Genomic DNA, 21,174 nt, shown 5'->3' on the forward strand with positions numbered 1-21,174 from the left:
GGAGCACAGCACACTAAAAAATGTATTTTGCAAATACTTTCTTTCACCAAAGCCTATGTGAAGGGGTGGGGGGCGGTGGATGAGGAACTCTTAGCTGAACTCATCTCTCCCTCACTATTTTTAAGAGAGGAAAATTTGAAAATGCAAATGACAGTGGTATTTCTGCTGAAAACAACAGCACAAGGTCATGTTGGATCAGATGACTGGTGGAATTGTTAGTAACCCTACATGATTAGCATTGGCCCAGCCTTTCTCTTCCTGGCAGTTTATGCTGTGCTTTCTCCATTCACTCCTTTTTAAAGACTCCACACGTGAAAAGTGGACCAATATATGTAGCATGAGGAAAGTCAAAGAACTTATATCAACACAAAATGTATATCCTTTTAAATTTAATGTGAATTATTACATTTGAGGCTAGATGAATAGCTCCTGAAGTTTTCATGTGGTTCCCTCATTACTAATTTAATTTTTTGAGTTGCCTGTACTGTACTCACCTAGTTAAATACACTCTCCAACAATTCTAAAAGCCACTATTGTTGCCATAGCTGTTTGTAAAAGTTTTTTCATATCCGCTTCTATATGTCCTGTGTAAAAATGGTAAGGTCAGATAGAGAAATGTTGCACTATAAAACAGTTACGTTAAACAGTCAAAATCTTCTTTATCAGGCACACATGAAGTGGTAGGAATGGTGAGGAAGACGAGCATTGTTCGATATGTTATTTCTTCCAAATAGGACCAACTGGGAAGAGATTTCTTTTGAAATAACTTTAACAGTTTCTAGTTTCACTGTATGGATAATAATTTTTGTCCTAACTGTGCTCTTAACAATGTACCTTTTTCTAAAATAACAGAGACAAAATTAAATTTGTATCTTAATATTAACCCTGGCCTAATTCTAGCATTTCATTGAATATCTCCATATGGTAGGATCTGTTACAGACAATTGCATAATACTAACTCAAAATGACATAGTATCCATTGGATTCTACTTGGAAAGACACTATTATATAATATTTGTGCATATATTGTCAAGATCAACACTTGATAAGTCTTTATCCATTGTTAAAGTCATGGTCAAGCTCAACTACTTTAGCTCACACTGATTTTATTACCTCTTGTTGTGCTAAACTTTCTATTACCTACATCGTGAATTTTAACACTAGATTATATGCCGTATAAAAAATATTATTAAGAGGAAAAGAAGAAAACAAGGTCCGTCGGGAGGCACTGTGCCGGGGGAAAACGCCCCCGCGGCCAACGAGCACGCAGCCAGGTTTATTTTTTATTGATTGAAAACATGGTCAATTTGGAATTAAACTCTTTAGTATAGTAATCACATAGCATTTTAATCCTCAAAATTACTATCACAGTTAGAAATTCAACAAATGCTTCATTTAGACAACTGAAAATAGAAGGGCAGTTCCCCTACAATAGACATCAAAGAAAAGATTGTTTTATAGTAAGCTTTAATATTAAATTTTGCACCATCTTGAGAAATCTTCCAATTTTCATGGAAACAAATCCCAATGTTGGAAGTGTCATAGGTTTATACAGTTTAATTTCTCTAATTTGCAGCATAACTAAAAAGTGATTGGCCAATCTCTGGAGAGAAGGAATTTAGCCCTTCAGGGCAGATATGTCTGTTCACACGGCTCTGATAGTAAATTTTATATTAAGCTGAAATTCATCTCCTTGTGGCTTAAATAGCAATGATATCATCCACTATAGCTATCTTCTTTAACAACTTTGGTGTTCACATTTGTCTTTTCCAGCTTGTTTACTAATTCCCCATTATCTCCTCATATATTGATTAGTAGCTTTCAGATTAAGTAATATGAAAAATCATCTTACATAACATAACATTATCTTACATAGCAGTAGAAGCTAGGATGGATTCCAGTGTTGGTTAATTTAGCTATTCAAGAATGATACAACAACTAAGGAGGGTGGAAATGGGAGGGAGGTGGGGAGCACTGGGGGGGTAGGCTCAGATGGAAGTAAAAGAAAACTGTACTTGAACAACAATTAAATAAATTAAAACAAAAAAATCAATAAAACCAGCAAAGTTCCCCCCCAAAAAAGAAATACACTTGAAATATGAAGCCAATAATTGGCTTTATGTGAAAATAAAACATATAATAAATAAATGCTAATTATATATAAAAAAAGAATGATACCAAAGACTCCAATTTCCTTCTTCCCACTTTTTCTCATCCATCATCCTTGCTGGTGTCTTCATCATTAGACTGGTAGCAAGATGGCTTCTTTTTCCATATCAAATGAGGAAAGGATGAGAGATGATCTTTTCTTATACCTCTCTCTTAAGAACAAGGTAACATTTTTTCCAGACCCCTCAGCAGGCTTCATGTCTCATTGACAAATATTGGGCAACAACGCCGTGCTTGAAGCAGTTTCTGGCAAAGTTGATGGGATTACCATAATGGCCTAAAAAATCATCTGTTGAGAAATAAAGTCAACCACATTTTTGCTCTACAAGGTCTTTTTGGTTTTTCTTATTCATGCCTTCCAGCTTTATTGAGATACAATTAACAGATAACATTGTGTAAATTTAAAGTGTATGTGTTAATTTGATACGTTCATATATTACAGAGTAATTTCCACCACAGTATCACCACAATATCATATCATAACTACCTTTCCTTTTTTTGTGGTGAGAATATTTAAGATCTAGTCTATTTGTGTTCTTTGCCCAGGTAATTACAAACTTATAGATTTAACCCCTTATATATTATAAGGTCATTCATGAGTCATTATTTTATATTAACATCAAACTGTAACTTGTAGAAAGTCTTCTGATAGTGCTTTGACAAAAATCAAGGAAATGAGTGAAAACTTCATTTTTTTAATTAAGTAAAAAAGGAGTTAAATTTAAAAAGAAGGGAGGGGAGTTCCTTGTTGAAAAAATGTTGATTTGTTTGTGTATAATCTTTACATATCTTTATAGTGTATCTTTGTATTTTTTATACTTTGCAAAAATTATTTTAGATTTACACTCAGTTTAGTACATAGAAACACTCACACACTCAAAAACAACTATTTCATGTGTGGAAATATGTCATGGGCTTATCTAAAAGTGCAGTTGGTTGTTTTCAAGCAAAAATGGTATTTTTTGTCTCTGGTGACAAATTTTTATTCTTTTCAAGATAGGAAATAATAAATAAGGTTTTTTAAAAATATATTTTCTTTCTTTTCTACCATGCTCATTTGGGAAGTAATTTAATGCATAACTGGTAAAGTAAATAGCAGTTATTATACTCTTATGCACACAATGATTGTAATGAAATTTATGCAATTGTCAGGATAAAAGAATAAAATCAAACAGAAGCAAAGCAAGCCATAGATGTTTAAATTCCTTTCTAAGACAGAACTGAATGCTGAGAGAAACTGTTTCAATAAGATGTACTAGCTCAAGCTTCACAGTAATTGAAAATTTCTGATAATACTGGGAACTCATGAAATACACATACATTCACTGACAATTATAAAACCTAGGTAAGAACAATTTATTGAGGTTTATCTTTTATTGCATACATAATTACTTAGATATTACACAGATATTTGGTGGGGCATATCATTTCAACAGTACACCATATATAATAAATGAGGCATATTTTCTTCCTAAATTAACTTTTTAGAGGAGTGTTTTTTCTTTCCTTTGTTATTTAATTCATGTTTAATATAGCCTTGAACAGAGTATTTTACTAGGTACATAGGACAGGATAAGAACTACTTCCTGATCTTCTGATTGAACTATTTATAAAGCTAAGCCTTTTGAATTCCTATAACATATGTTAATAGATATAAAGATGTATAGTTCCATAAGCACAAAGGAAACCAAATGATGAATGTTCACCGCCTTAGTTTTCTTATATTTTGCTAAGGCCCCACAGAAGGGAAAAACGGACAAAAAACAATAGGCAGAACCCTGGAAAGGGAGGGGAAGGGGCTTCCGAAGGTAAAGGCCCAGCATGTAGAGGTGTGCAGGGGACTGGATGGAAGTGTTGTGACAAGTGGCCAGAATGGGACTCATTTTCTGCTAAGGTGTCAACACATAGAGAAAAATTGTAAGGTGGACAGAGCTCTTGCATTCCTAAAGATAAAACGAACAATAGCGATGATGACAAAATGTTTCAGCAAAGCCCCCATCTAATAGGCACAAAGTATTAAGCGTGAAGAGACCAGGATACAACTCTTTGTTTAAAAAAACTAAGAGCTTCAAAGAAAGAGAGAGAGAGAGAGAGAGAGAGAGGTGGGGGAAGAGGGAGAGAAAACCTTTTCCTTTCTACTCTAGCTGTTCTTGAGGCTGAATTTGAACAGAGAATTTGAATTTGTTCCCAGGTGTATGTGCACTCGAATTTGGCCCATTCCAGAGAAATTTAAAACTTGCTGCACTGGGAGCAATGCTGGGAGTTTCTTTCCCGTGGTCCAGATGTAGCTTCCTGGGTGAGCAGGATCCAGCCTGGATCATTTACAGGGAAACTCAGTCAAGATCGCTTCTTGCTATGGATAGCACAGCCTCAATACAAAGAGGATGAATCTGCACCTACGGAGGCAGAAGTGGAATGTTTTGTTTGCTTTTATCATCTTTCATTTGTGTTTAAAATATCCATCCAGTGGAAAGATGCTGCTTCATTAAGGCAGCTGAGTCAGGTGTTTCCACTGGGGAACCTCACAAGAACGAACCTCAAGAAGGCAAGAGTCAACTTAAAGCATGCTCCAAGCCCAAAGAACATAAAAGCCTAACAGTGACCATTCCTGTTAAAACCTTTCTTTCCCCTCCTCACTTTTCATTCTATCATCCCCAACTGGGAGGAATCCAGAACCAGGGGCGGGAAGCTAGTGGGCGGGAGCAGAGGGAGAGATGCAAGTCTGGCATAGAGAGAATGAGTAGTTCCCTCCGTCCTATACTGAGCTGGCTGGAGTCTGCTATCAAAGGGGCACAGTGCTGGGGAAAGGAGCACTAAACTTTAAAGTCAGACAAAAATCTTTGATTATTAAATCTTTGATTAATACTCTGGAGTCATGAGTCACTTTCATTTTTTTAAGAGACCCATACTGTTTTCCACAGTGGCTGCACCAATCTGCATTCCCGCCAACAGTGCACAAAGATTCTTTTTTCTCCGCATCTTTGCCTTCACTTGTTGTTTGTTGATTTATTGGTGATAGCCATTCTGACAGGTATGAGGTGATATCTCATTGTGGTTTTAATTTGCATTAATTTCCCTCCAGGGCAGCAAACTATGATTGGAAGTATGTGTATTAAAGGAGCTGCCTTCACTAGGAAAAAAAGAAAAATTGAAGGGCAGAAAAATAGACACTCACAGATGATACATATATGGACATACTTAATAGAATGAATAGCAGAATCCCTTGCATACTCCAAACTCACAAGGAGCTCCTTTTGAAGTTCTCGTTTGTCTTCTAGGTCAGATACATACTTCACCTAATCTATTAAACTCTTCTTTCCCCTGGACTAACTACTGACTCTGCTGTTAAAAAAAAATCCACCCTCAACGAGCTCACTTTTCCATATGACAACATGGACTGCATTTACTAAAAAAATGGTTCAAAGAAGAGATACCCTTATTTTGCAAAAATAACACATTTGGGATAAAACATATACTTAACGAATGATATTGAAAGGTAGATGTGATTTCAGGAGAATAATAAAAATGAAATCATCAAAGAGATAATAAGTGAACTGCATTTTCGAACAGGTAAGGAGGTTTTGCCTTCCAAAATAAAGGCATGGGAAGGCACAAAGTATTCCATTAGCTGGAGGAGATGACGTGTATAGATATCAGTGGATGAGAAAGCCTGGGAGTCAGCTTAGTCATAGGTTTTAGAGAAATTTCTGGTGAAGCAAAAGTGTGGTGGTGTATGCTAGAGAAAGGTAAAGTTCTTTAAGATGTTTGGATGGTAAAGTGATACATACAAAATGAAATCTGGGCACACTGTGCAGAGAAAAAAGTGAGGGAAAGAAAGAATTGGAATCCAGGAAACTATTTAGCAAACTATAACTTAGGCAGGAAGCAAAAGGATCCAAACTAAAATAGCAGTAAAATTAGAAGAAGTGAATGTGTTTAAAGAAAGCTAAAAAATTTTTGCCAACAAAAAAGTCAGCTCTGGGAGAAAAGGTATTGTCAGATCTTGCTTAACATACCTATTTCCAGGAAGTCTCCGGTACTAACTAGTCTACAGAATCATGCCACTGATCAGGAAAGTGTTCTTCTTTAGAAAGATTAAAAAAGAAACAACCCAAGATTTCTGAAATATATTGTCCTTTGTGGAAAATGTCAGGCCCTCGTTTGTATTCACAAGGAGTCATTTCAGCAGAGTTCTCTGATGCAGACTTCTAACATTTTGTCAGGGTGACAATACCTCGTTTATCTCCTGATTAATGTACTACTTTTAAAGAACAGCCGAGGAGATCTGATGTGTCAGTTCATTTAAATGCTGCCATTCTGCTTTTGTTGGAGGAGCGCAGCAATCGCCTGCACACCATGGTAAATAAGGCCTTGGCGGGAGCTGCTGTGAATATCTGATCCATCTTCATGCCTTAGGCAGACAGAAGGGGAGGAGGAGGAAGGAAGAGGAGGAGCTTCTTTATATCCAAATTTTCCCCATCTCCGCTGACAGCCTGTGCCCTTTGTGATTTATGTGGTGTGGAAAGCGAGCTAGAGAATGGCTCACTTCATTTGCAGCTTAACTTCTTTGACAATGAAAAGTACAGAAGCTTGAGCTGTCGTCAAGTCAAGCATATGGCTGTAACTTTTATGTGGCATGATCAGTTGTCTAAGTGTCAGCAAAAAAAGAAAAAAATACAGAATTTCTTATGCTGGCATTAGCTCACTTTACACATGGGGTTTTTATTTGGCATTTGGTGCCCTGGCCTTGATGAATTTATCTTTTCTTTGGTGCCCCTTTCCTTGGTCAGTGTCACCCCCACCCACTTGTTCAGGTTTATGTTAAAGAATATGTAGTCATTCTTGGCTCTTCCGCCTACTCAAAACTTCTACACTATGTATACTGTGTTTCTTGAATCCTGTTCATTCCTGTGGCCTCTACTCGACTTTGCTATTATCTAGCCTACATCATTTCATTAGCCTTTTAACACGTGGTCTCCACTCCAGTTTCCCATCCAAAACCAATTCTTCACACTGCTGTAGAGGTTGACACATGCAAAGATAAACTGCTTTATTTCATTTGCTTCTTTGTTTAGCATCTCCCAGTCTCCACCCTGACCTCCAGAATCTCTTGTAGGAAAAGGAGCTATGCAAGGCCCTTCAGAATATGCCTTCGGGCTATTTTTCTGACCAAGTGATTCTCATAGTCGCCTCCATGCACTGGCAGCCTTTTATACACCTAAAAATACATTGGATGAGACTCGATATAAATGGTTCCTACTCCATGTAACTTTCCTGTTTTCCCTATGTTTAGGTATAGTGAACACTCACTCTGTTTTCATATATTTCTATTAGAGATTTTTATTTCTTTGTAGTTATTTGATGATATGGCATCTTGCCCACACATAGGACAGATTGTGCTTTTCTCAAACCTTTCATATGTAATTACCACTAATCACTCTAAGAAATCTGGTACTATCAAAATGAAAACAATAAAAACTGCTTTAAACTTTCTTTTTCTTTCCTTAGAAAGGACTAAAATATGCCTCTAGGCCATTTGTGAATCCTTTAGTGATTAAAAAATTATATTAAATTTATTGGGGTGACATTGGTTAATAGGATTATACAGGTTTCAATTGTACATTTCTATGATACATGATGTGTACACTGTGCTGTGTACCCACCACCCAAAGTCAAGTCATCTTTCATCACCATATATTTGGTCCTCTTTACCCTTTACTACCTTCCCACCCCCCTTTCCTTTGGTAACCACCGTACGGTGGTCCATCCATGATGTTGCAAATGCAGGATTTCCTCTTTTTTTTTTATGGCTGACTGGTTATGTACATCATTCTCTCCACCAGTGGCACTGACTGGCAATACTGAATGATCCTTATTATAACCCGAGTCCTTAGCACAGCTCCCAGTAAAGAGTAAGCACTCAAAAGAGTTTGTTAAATGGCAGAATCAAAGAGTGATTTTTAATTTAGTTGTTTCTTATAGGTCTGTCTTATCTCCTCCTTGTCTCCCACATCTAATCGGGCTTGAGGTCTGTTTACTTGCTACAGCTCCCATTGCTATTGTCTTTGATGAAAGCATTTCTGTTTTCTCTATTCCAATATTCTTCTTACTTAACACTGTCCCACATTACTTTCTGCAGTCATGTAAATATTTTTTTACTGTGGCTTTTTTCTTTTACTATGGAAATGTGGCTAGTTTACTTGAGAAACTGAAGTTTTAATTTTATTTAATTTTAACTATTTCAAACTTAAATTAAAAAACTCACACATGGCTAGTGGCTGCCATATTGAACCTCACAGTTCTGATCCCTTACCACTTAACCTGTGGTCCATGGACCAGCAAAATCAGTCTTACTTGAGAACTTGCTAGAAATGTAGAAGAATATTAAGTCCCACTTCAGGACTGAATCATAATCTGCATTTTTACAAGATCTCCATATGACTTGTAGGCACATTCAAGTATAAAAAGCCTTAATTCAATTCAACCATTTCTCCACAGTATCCTGTGTAAAATTCTTCTGTATTTTCCTGTAGCTTTCCCAACAGCATCCTTATTTCTTAGCCTGGCAATTCTATGATATCACCTTGACTGTTTTCCGTCCTCATGTTCCTTCCCACTTCTCTATGCTGTTGGGAAATCTCTTACACAAGAGATTTAATTTCTCATTAACTCAATGTATCCAACTCTGATATGAAAATAATAGTAATATCTACAACACAGAGATAAAAGGATTCAGTGAATAAACATTTGTAACATGTAATATGTAACTTTTTGAAGCACAGCAGTCAATTATGTTACCTTGTGTTACTATTTAAACATTTTTTTTTGGAGAGCAGCATATGGATAACATGCAGCAGCATCATCTAGCAGAAGTTTTGTCTTTTGTATTAGAGGAGAAGCAGATTTCTGGCCCCTCATAGGTCTATGAAATCACAGTCTTTGAGCCTGAAATTTAAAATCTTGCTTTTAAACTACTATCTAATGTCATTTGGTTTAAAAAAAATGTATACATATCTCTGGGGCACATAAAGATTTTTCAAAGAAGTGTAGGGGCCAAATGGTTCTAATAGAGTTGGTTTCCAAATTCTCAGATCCCAAATGTATCATTTCATAAAATGAATATGTCTGAAAATGTACCTGGTTATCCTGATTTTTACTTACCATATCTCTTATTACACTAAGTCTGTTCCTAGTGCCCCGAACTAGACTTCATGTAACAATGGCACAGCACCTCTGTCATCTAAAACCCCATAGGATGCCAAGTCAGAGGTAACTTAAAATATTGATGTGGAGAAGGTAAATGTCATTAATGACTAAACAATACACATTTCTGCAGGAACAGTGGTTTCTAATTATTTCCTTTCAACAAAATTCAAATGATCCAATTGAGTTGTCAGCTAGTAGACCATTAAACATAATTTTTGATAATGGATTACTGGAATTTTTTACATGTAACAGAAGACAAGTTAAAAGGGTCATGTTATATTGCTATTACAAAACTACTTCTAATCCCATCCAGTTCTTTATGTGAAAAGTTTTTCAGTGATTATTATTTTTCTTGAAAATTAAGAATACATTGGTGTTAAAATCTTTCTCATTCTGGTAAAAAATAATATTCACCTTGGATACATAATCTAAATCAGGAGGGAGTATTTGTCATCTCATTAAAGAATGAGAGTAAATTTAAAATAAAATTTTACTTTTATGTTATTTTTGTTATAAAAATTTGAAATGTATTTGCAATGTTTTGGTTAAAATTATTAATAATTATGATAAATCACTATGGAAGAAAAATTTAAGACATAGAACTGTATGGTCACAGGGTTTTTTAAAAATATTTATTTATTTATTTATTTATTTATTTATTTAATTGAAAGAGGGAAAGGGAGGAAGTGAGAGAGGGAGGGGAACATTGATGTGCCAGAAAAGCATTGATCAGTTGCCTCTAATGTTCCGGGAGTATGCCTCTCGAAAAAAACAAAAAACATGTAAAAAAAAATAAAATTAATATAAGAAAAATTTGAAGAAAAAAATATAAAAAACCCCAAAGCTAAATCAAAAAATGTGGAAACTTGTTAATATTTTTGCTATAACTCAAAAAAACAAAATTTCTTCACTCAATTTTTCTTAAATTTAACCAAAATAAGAAACCTGATATACTTGCAAAAAATACAGAAGTGAGTAAACTTGGATTTGTAAATTCAGTATCTCACAAGTTAGTGAGATGAACACACATACAAATAACTAAATATAATGAAGTAAATAACCATAATAAAAATAACTGCGATCCCACCATGCTTTGAGATGGTGGTGGGAATAGGGATGCGTTTCATGGCTCAGGTTAATTTTCATATTCTCTGTTAGGTTATGGGATGCAGTAAAACTGAGTTTATTTGTAGGCAAGCACACTGAGATCTGAATGTTAGCTTTTCCAAATACTAACTGTCTAGCAAGTAAACCTTATTTTTCTCATCTATAAATTTAGGATAACAACAGGTTTATCAAAAGTTTATTGTGGGGATAAATGAGAGAAATATAAAGTGTTCCACAGAGTGATGGGGAGTACAGTGGATATAACTGTCTACTTGTCTCTTTTCTCATCTCTGATTCTCTTATGAGGGTCCCCTTTTCCTTCTACAATCTCATTTCAACTGATCTTTCTTATTATGCACCACCCAGGTGCTACCTTTCTGATAGGTGCTACCCTATCTCAGAAGTTTTACATGCTGTATATTCACATTCAGATTTGTCACTGCTAGAACATCTAGATTCTTCAGATCTTTTAAGCTCAAACCAAATCAGTCCTCCAAAGAATCCTCCTGGAATCTTTATTTAATTTATATAGTTCCTTTGTCATTGTTGGCAGTCACGGTTCCTTTGTCTTTAAACTCTCTCAATTTATCATTACATATTTTCACTTGAATTTCTCTCTCTGTGTGTATCCTATTTCTCTAGATTTGAGTTCCATGAGGGCATGGATTGCATCTACTTCTGAGGTAAAAGAGGTACTCAAAAATATTTTGTGATTAAATAAATAAATGAATAAAGGTCCTTGCAGCTGTCTCAATGCCTATTCTAGGGTCTGAAACATAAAGTCATCCACATAAATTGTACTATGCACCAAGGACAAAACATACCAAGTTTGGAATATAAGTAGTTATTTAACTAGGCTTTTAAAATATTAATTTCCTTTTTAAAAATGTTTGTGTAAAAAAAAATAAAGTTTATCAAAAGAGACTAACTAGATATGCAAAATGAAGTTCCATTAATAAGAGGCTGTGTTGAATCTGTTACTGAAGGAAAACAGATCATGTTTGTTGCCAATAAAAGTAGAAGATTTTTTTAATTAGAAAATATTTTCAATAGACTTTATTTATGAACTATTGGAGTCTAGTAGATTTTTGTCCCAGTTTTCTATTGAATGTTTCTTTAATTCTGGAGACAGTGGACATTTATATTTGACCTTTTACAGTGATATGTTTCCTGAAGTTAGATGATAAGTTCATTAATGTAAATTGTTCTCAAGTTGTCATGCAGTTTAGAAAGGACAAAAAAATAAGTAAACAACTCAAAAGCCAGATTTTGCCAATAGGACATTACATAGAAAATCAGTATTAGAGTAAAATAATTCATCAAACAAGTGAAAAGTGTGGCTGTAAAAACATTTTAAATTGTGGTTTACATGTCACAAACAACTTCAGGTACCAACAAATCCTACCTGGCTTTTCTATACCAATCAGTCACTGAAAAAAAAGCCTGCTTATATATGAACAACAAAAAATATGTAGTTTTTTCACTTACAGAGGATTTTACAATTCTTTTATTTTCTTAATATACACAGTTATCCTTAAAGTTCTTAAGAACAAGATAAACAAACAGAACAGAAACAAACTCATAGATGCAGAGAAAAAACTGATGGTTGCCAGACTAAAATGGGGTTGGAAGGCTGGGCAAAAACAGGTGAAGGGATTAAAAAGCACGAATGGGTAGTGATGAAATAGTCGTGGGGATGTAAAGTACAGCACAGGGAATCTGGTCAGTAATATTGTCATGGTTATGTGAGGTGCCAAATGACTATTGGAATTATATAATTCACTTCTTAAATACTTAAGAGTACTTACTCTTGAAACATACTGAAGTAGGAATACTGAATAATACAAAGTTGTGTGAATATCACCTTCAAGGAATGGGATGTTTGTTACAAACAATATGTGATGAAGAGCCACCGGGTTCACATGTTCCCAAGGCCAAATGTGCACAGGAAGGACTGACGCAACAGCTTTCTTAGGCTAACCAACACTTCTGGGGCAAGCATGTATCAGAGTTTAACAAATACATATCTATTTAACAAACAGATATCTTCCAAGAAATCATCTTCATCTTAGAGCCTCCTAGCTCTCTGTTTTCTTTTTTTAACATTCTGTATTCACTAGAAGGTTAAGATGAAGATGAGAAATCTACAGGAAAACAAGAAAAAGATTTCAGAACTTCATTAGGTTAATGCTCTGTTCAAGCAAGCCAATGCCATCTGTCATGATATTTATTAAAATGCTTTATTTCATTATTTTTCTTTTTAACCTTATTTTATAGGCTATTTTATATATCCCAATATTTTTGCATACATTTTTTTCATCAAGTCTACCTTACATTTACATCTTTCTGTTCTGTGTGGAAATTATTTTAACCTACAACAACAACATAAAATCAACAAGAACAAATCACAACTTTTTGGTGGCAATCATTGAGTTTGTATTTACTTGATGAGATATCTTTTTGCCATTAAAATACTCAGAATCCATTCACAATTAAGGACTTCAAAATTTTCAGCTGAAGCTTTGTTCAAATCTACTGACACTATTTTTATTCAGTTTGCTTGTGTTTGCCTTTTCTGATAAAAACTCTGGATCTTGTAACTTGATCGAGTGCATATAGAACACATGGTAACTGTAGAATCCTATGGAGTGTAAGTGATACTTAAATCTTTAACTGTATTTTCACATTTCCCAGTGTATATTCTCGAGAGAATACTAGCCAACAAGAAAAGCTGTAGAAGTGTTCTGTCTTAAGTTTGGGAAACACCTGCACAGCTCTTTGCTGAAGAAAGAATTTTTATTTTAATTTTAAGGCTCTGACAATGCTATAGTAAATACATCTGTTGACATTACTCAAAGCTATTTTCCCATAGACACCATATTTTCCAGCAATATCTATTAAACCATGGACCTAAAACTATAGAGACACTTCAGGAAATGCTAACATGGTAAATTCTTTTCACTTTAATAAGGGCATCCAATGCAACCTACATTTATAATGACATAACACCATTACTAATGTAATTGCTGGCAGAATTGGCAGTAGAACCCAGCTCTTCATTCTCTCAGCCTTGACTGCAAGCCCATGTTGTTCAGCAGACAGGTAAATGCACAAGTGCTTGAAACAACCTGCAGAGTCCCTGAAATTACTTAAGACACCACATATAAAAAAGGTGGCTGAGCTAATGCTTTGATTTAACTAAGATTATGTTTAATGTCACATGCAATGACTTTAAAGTATACCAATACTTCTTACTGACATGTAAGAAGGATAGCAGAGTGATCCACTTATAAGACCACAGGAGTCTTATGGCACACATTCAGTCTGGCAAATAAGTAACTTGCAGTTGGGTTCTAGATGGGAGGGCAAGTCAAATATAGGACAAATGTACCATATTTCAATAAAATATTTGGCAGAGACTTTTGGTTTTACATGTATAAAAATGGAGAATACATTAGGATGTTTGTATAATTGGGTAGATTAGTAACTAGCTAAAATATTCTACTCACATAGTGCTAATTAAAGAATTGAGGATAACTCAGGGAGGTTTTTTAATACTCCCTACTTTATCCTATCTTCTTCAGTGCTTTTATCAGTAACCAGCAAGAAAATGTAAAAGGGACAATTATAAAAATTGCTGATGGCACAAAGCTGAAAGAAACTGTGAATTAGAAATCAGAACGTGGGTTTAAAAATATTTTGACAGGTTGTAGTCTGTCAATGTTTCAAATCTGGCGTGATAAAATTCAACAGGGATAAATGTAGAGTTCTACTCAAAAAATGAGTAGAAAGCAAAGAAAAAGAAACTGAAGACAGTGTTAAGTCCAGAATGGTAAAACATACACAACAGTCTTAAGGTCAAGTACAAAAGTATAATAAAAGTAATTTAATGAATTATACTCTATGCTTTATCATTGCATTTTCTATTAGCATTGATCCTCCCATACCCTCTTCCACATCCCCTCACCCCTTCCCCATCTGCAATCACCACACTATTGTTCACGTCCATAAGTTCTCTCTTCTTTTCCTTTTCTTTGTTTTCTTTCTTATTGCTCAAAATTTTTATCTTCTTTTTCTTAAGTAAGTCCTTTTAACATTTCATATAATAAGGGTTAGGTGATGATGGACTCCTTTAGCCGTGTCTTGTCTGGGAAGCTCTTTATCTGCCCTTCGATTCTAAATGCTAACTTTGCTGGGTAGAGTAGTATTGGCTGTAGAACCTTGCTTTACATGAATTTGAATATTTCTTGCCAATCTCTTCTAGTCTGCAAAGTTCCATGTGAGAAAATCAGCTGGCAGTTGATGGGAATTCCCTTTCAACTAAGTGCTTTTTTTCTTGCTGGTTTTGAGATTCTTTTGTCTTTAACCTTTGGCATTTTAATTATGTGTCTTAGTGTGGGCCTCTTTGGATTCATTTTGTTTGGAAGTCTCTGCACTTTCAGGACTTGTGTGTCTATTTTTTTAAACAAGTTAGTATGTCATTATTTTTTCGAATACGTTTTCAATTTATTGCTCTCTCTCTTCTCCTTTCAGCATCCTTATGATGCGAATGTTGGTATGCTTGAAGTTGTTCCAAAAGCTCCTTACACTATTTTAATTTTTTTAAGATTGTTTTCTCTTCTTGCTCTTATGATTGGGTGTTTTTCCTTTCTTATATTCCAAATCACTGATTTGATTCTTGGCATCATCCACTTTACTTTTGACTCCCCATAAATTGTCCTTTCTTTCAGTTAGTAAATCCTTCATTTCTGATAGGATGTTTTTTATACTGTTGAGGTCCTCACTAAGTTCCTTGAGTACCCTTATAACCAGTGTTTTCAACTCTGCATTTGATAGATTCTCTATCTCCATTTTGTTTAGTTCTTTTTGTAGAGTTTTGATCTGTTCTTTCATTTGGGCTATGGTTCTTTGTTTCCTCATTTTGGCAGCCTCCCTGTCTTTGTTTCTATGTTTTAGGTAGAGCTGCTATGACTCCCTGGTTTGGTAGAGTGGACAAATGTCATAGGTATTCTGTAGAGTTCTGGGTATTACCTCACCCAAACTGGGTACTCGAGGTGTGCCCACTATGTGGGCTGTGTACACCCTCCTCTTATAGTTGAGCCTTGATTGCTATTGGCAAGTCAGTGGGAGAGATTTACGCAGGCCGATCTGCTGCTAGGGCTGGCTGTGACTAGTGACCACCAACCTCCGTGTGTGTATTTTCACAAGTAAGAATGTTCACTGTTTTTTTTCCAGTGTAGTAACATTTGTATTTTTGTTTGTAGATTATATTAGCTCTACAAAATAATTGAGGTGGTTTCTTTCTTCTTTTTTAAAAATTTTCTTAAATTCTGTAGTAGATAGTAGTGGGCACATATATTCTTCTGAAAGTTTGAGAATAATTATTTGGAAAAAAATTCAGCCCTGGATTCACCACTGAATATAAATCTTTGATAATTTTTTAAACAATTTTTCTTTCTGTTTTAAAAATATTTTATTTATTTATTTTTAGAGAGAGGAGAAGGGAAAGAGAAAGAGAGGGAGAGAAACATCAGTGTGTTGTTGCCTCTCACATGGCCCCCACTGGTGACCTGGCCTGCAACCCAGACATATGCCCTGACTGGGAATCAAACTGGAGACTCTTTGGTTCACAGCCCACATTCAATCCACTCATCTACACCAGCCAGGGCAAATCTTTGATAATTTTATCTGATTCATTTATGTTGCTTGGTCTATTTAGATCTTGTAATCATTCTCAGATAATATTATTTATAAATTCTACTTAAGCAGAAAAATTTCTACTGAAATTTAGATTTGCCAATTTATTACCATAAAGTCATGAATAATACTTATATTTTTAAATCTGTATATCAATGGTTATAATCCCATTTATTCTTCTATTTGTGGTTTTGTTTGCTTTGAAAGCTTTTTTATAGTCTTATGTTGACTATTCCTTCCATCAGAATTTCACTTATATCTATATTATTTAAATTATGTCCTTGGCATCTAAATTAATACAGGAATATAGCAGATAATAACTGTGTGTTGAATTTTTTACTTATTCCTTAATAACAAAACTATTTGGGTTTAATACTTATCTTTGGTCACAAATTTTATTATATATCTTATAACATTTTGCATAAAATATTTTTACAGTCAACTTGAAACAACTGTAATTACTAATCTAAATAATTTTTTATTCAAATTTTTTATTAAGTTCCTCTTAATGCTATACATTATATTGTGGAGAATGCACATAAATAGATACAATTTTTTGCATCTCAGAAACTACAATGTAAGGGGAAGATTTCCAAGAGATTTTAATGGGTCCCAAATAATGCTGATTTTATATATATATTTAACATGTAGGAGGAAGTCCCTAAAGCTGGCTTAGGACAATTGTAAGTTTTACAGAGTGAGTGACAATGGACCTAAGCCTTAACGGATCCTCAGAAATTATCCAGGTGTACTATCTTAGATCAGTATTCTCGGGAAGTAATTGATTGCAGGAGCACTCTCATGTAAAGGGGAAGGAGGGAAACAGAATAGAGTAAGGGAAGAAAACTAAGCTAGGTCCCTGGTTTCCACTGGAAACTGACATCACTATGGTCCCATGGGGATTGCACTATTTCATCCAACCTTGAAGCAAAAGGGACATAGTTTGTACCTCTACATCAGGTACTAATTGGTTATCATTTCAGGTAGTTCAGGTTGTCACCTTGTTAGCATAGGTTGCTAGCTAGTTATGAATAAAGAAAAGGAAACAATGGAATCAGATATTGTGCCTAGTGAACTAGGGACCTGAATGAGACGTTAACCCTGACTCACTAGGAAGCTGCAGCGTTCACAGAATCCTTGGGGGAAGCTGCAGCATTCACAGAATCCTTGGGGGAAACTGCATCGTCTTGCCAAAGGGATGATTAACATCCCTCCATTCCCCTGAACAGGCAGGAAAAATAAGTATTCCAATATCTCTGGAGACAACTGGTAGCCAGGATTATCAGGGGAGAGATAAAACAGTGGGGGAAATTTTGTTGTTGGTGTGAGCACAGTAGAAAGCAGATGAGGAACCAAAACTTTAGGGCATGTGCAGTAGCAGCCAAAATGGTGGCATGAAGTGGTGGAGTCTAGCATGGGAAAAGAGTCAGGTTGGTTAAGAGCATGAAACCACAGAAGAGCCAAGAAAGCAATTGTAAAGGGGGGAGGACTCAGCACAAACCTGGAAAAAACCCAGGAAGTTGGGTAGTTTGAATGACAATCCTGCTTGTTCCTGAAAACCAAGGAAATATATGGAGGATTATCAAGGATCTTGGAGCATTCTACTAGAGCATTCCTGCTCTCTACACCCCCAAGGGCATATTATTTCTCTTCACTGCAATAAATCTTGCTACTGTGCTTAAACTTTCCCCACGCATGTGCCCTTTGGAAGCCTTTTCACAGGACACCATGAGGACCCATTTTGAAGTGGAGTTAATTTCCTAGCCAACACAGCATTTGTCAGCCAAGGAAAACTCTCTGGAGAAGGTGATACCTATGAACAAATAGTGCATTTAAGATTCAACCCATTTACTCATTAAAAAAGGATCTGAATACGCATAGAACACTAATAGCATCATCTATATAGGCACAAATTAGAAAGATACTCAAGGGAAAGAAAGCAGCATATAAGTAGAAAGCTTGAATGTGTGCAACAACATCTATATTTGGGGTTCTGTTAGCATTTTATCATATATACAGGGTGGAGCAAAAATAGGTTTACATTGTGAGTGCATGAAACACAGAATTTATTCTTGTATCACTATTTATTAATCATTGTATTAATTTCCATGCAAACAATTATAAACCTACTTTTGTCTCATCCTGTATAAATATGTAATGTATACATATACATATAAGACAGGTAATACATAATATGTACATACAAATGTATAAAATATAATACATATATAAAATGAGAAATGTGGCTGGAACAATAAGCAAATATCACCAATAGCCTTGAACAATGAACAAATTTTAGACTTCAGTCTCTATCCTGCTTTTTCCTTCATAGGAATGAGAAAAAATAGATAAAAATATTGAATAGCACAGAGCGCTATAACACGCCTTTAAAGATTTTTCTCCTATTTGATAATGGTTCATAAATAAGCTCTTTTGGGAATTAGTTTTTTAATATTTCATAAAATTACCCAGATGACCTCATATTCCCTTTAAGAATAAAATTTAAAAAGACCGTTTGAAATAATAGTGTTATCCTTAAAAATTTTGTACCTTTCAAGAATTTTGTAAGCTTCAGAGAGCATATAATATACACTCAAGCATTTTATGGAATAAAAAAATACATTAACTCACATTGTCCATGGGAACAAGTGCCCCCAGTGTTGATGAATTCAGCTTCTTCTTAATGTCATCAAGGTTTGTGGTTTTAATTCACCTGCCCGGCCACCCTCAGTGTGTCATTGATAGCACAGCATTTAGTGGAAGAAGAAAAGATGTTTCACTTTTTATTTCTGAGGGATATTTTTCACTGAAGAACCTCTCAATAGAATCCCCCTCCTGTGTATTGGCTAGAACTGTATTGCCTCCATGCCAAAACCAATCACTAACAAGAAAAATGACACCATTGTGATTGGCTTCAACCAATTATGGTTCAGTTTTTGTATTTGGACATGGTTTTGGCCTATATTAAGGATAGTTCTGTGAATTAAATCAGGACTCTATTAGGGAGATAAGAGAAAATGGATGAAGTAGGCATCTAATAGTGCTACTATGACATAAAAATGAAAAAAAAAAAACACCAAAATCACAATGAATGAGACGAGGCTGGAATGACGTTATAAGAAACACTTGTCACTTTCTAATAACCAATGCACTCTCTTCTAAACTATCTTAAAGCGTCTCTGTTTGAAGCAGAGACAAGTATACTCAAACCGATTATGCCATAAACAGAAATAAATGAAGTGGTATCAGAAAACAGACAGCTTTCTGTTCTAGACCCACCCCTCATTATTGATGTGCAGTTAGAACCACTCCAAACCATAACAAATGGCCAATAGTCTGACAAGCATTGCCCATATCCTGTCCACCTTCTAAAAAATAAACATTATTTCTCCTGGTACCTGCAGGGATAAATTAAGATATATTTCAACCATATGTTATATAAAGCCTCAGATATTGAACATTTCAAGGGACACTATTCCCATTGTAGAAATATGGTGAGATTGTCTATGAGTAAACGTGTCCAAGGACTGAATCCAAAATCAATGAGAGGCAGTCACACAAAAGCACTTACTGGAAAAGGCGAAGCTAAAAAGCATAAACTATGCAATAGGAAGAGCGAACATTTATGGGATGTTGGCATTGAGCTAGATTCTCTGCTAAGTGCTTTCCACCATTTGTAAATATGATTATAATCTTCACATATTAGGTAAGTGTAATTTCTATACCCATTTAGCAGAGGAGGAAATTGGAATGCTGACAGATTAAATAAAGTCATGCAGTCAGTAAGTGTCAGAGCTGTGAGTTCAACCCGAGCAATTGGATTTCATAGGCCACTGGCTGACCTGCTGTACTGTTCATCTTCTAGTAATGAACATTTTGATAGAAACTGGGAAGACTGGGAACCAGGGGTGAGGAATGGAAGACATGGGGTCTGGCAAACTCCTGAATCCTAGAAACTGGACAGGTCATTTCTTACTAGTTCATGTGCACTTTATCACAAAGGGCTCTAACAACAGCACCCGTTGCTTATTCCAAAATATTTTTAATTGCTTAATAGATGAATCTCAAAAAACTGTAGTGGTGCTGTGTTTAGGCAAAGCATCCCCTAGACACAGCCTTCATTTTGGGGCTTAGAACAGTGGTATCACTGGGTGAAATTTGGAATTTGCAAGAAAATAGCTCTAGACTTGCCACAGTTGGCGTTCAAATATGTAAAATATTAGTAAGATCCTGTGTAAAGTGAAATCATTTAACACAAATTGTAAATGTAATGAAAAACTGTTTTTCTTTCTGAAATCAACTGTTTTAACTATTATCAGTAGTGTAACAGAACCACTGTGATCTATTGCTCTGGGTTCTACTGCCCACCACTGATAAGAATCGTGACTCCCAATGCCAGAGTCTTATGAAAAGGAACTATTTATTCAAAAATTATACAGTTTAGAATAATGGCAGAATTCTGCTGTTAAATCTCACAACCTTTAGAAACAAAAACACCCACAAACACACAGTCCTGCCCTGACTTGCCAAACCAGGCCAGTCAGAGGCACTGTTTCTCAGGAAAAGAAATAGAAGTCTGTAGCTTAGCTGGGCAGGTTCCCATCTGTATTCTGGCTTCTTCCAGTTGTCCACACTCTGCTAGCTAGACTCCTGCTTTTAATCCAAAGCTGCATCTTTATGGTGGGCCAGTGGGGGTCCTTCTGCCTTCAAACCATGTGGCTAAGACCCCACAGCTACATGGTCAAGAGGCTTCTTTTTCCCAAGCCGGATGGTTACGAGGGCTCCTTCGTGACTAAGAGAGAGCCTGGCAGGCCCAATGCAGATCTTCCTCTGTAATTCCACCTCCAACTCCTCCCACGCTGGCTTACACCTGCCAGTAGTCCCGTCTCTTTTGCCTTTCTCAGCTGCCATTGTTAGTCTGGGCAGGCATGGCCTCATGACACAGCAGAACCACCTCCAAGCTTCTCAGGCAGGCGTCCAGTTACACAGTGAGTT

The sequence above is a fragment of the Artibeus jamaicensis genome, unplaced genomic scaffold (assembly GCF_021234435.1).
Source record: "Artibeus jamaicensis isolate MK-2021 breed Jamaican fruit bat unplaced genomic scaffold, CSHL_Jam_final contig_233, whole genome shotgun sequence".
Taxonomy (NCBI): Eukaryota; Metazoa; Chordata; class Mammalia; order Chiroptera; family Phyllostomidae; genus Artibeus; species Artibeus jamaicensis.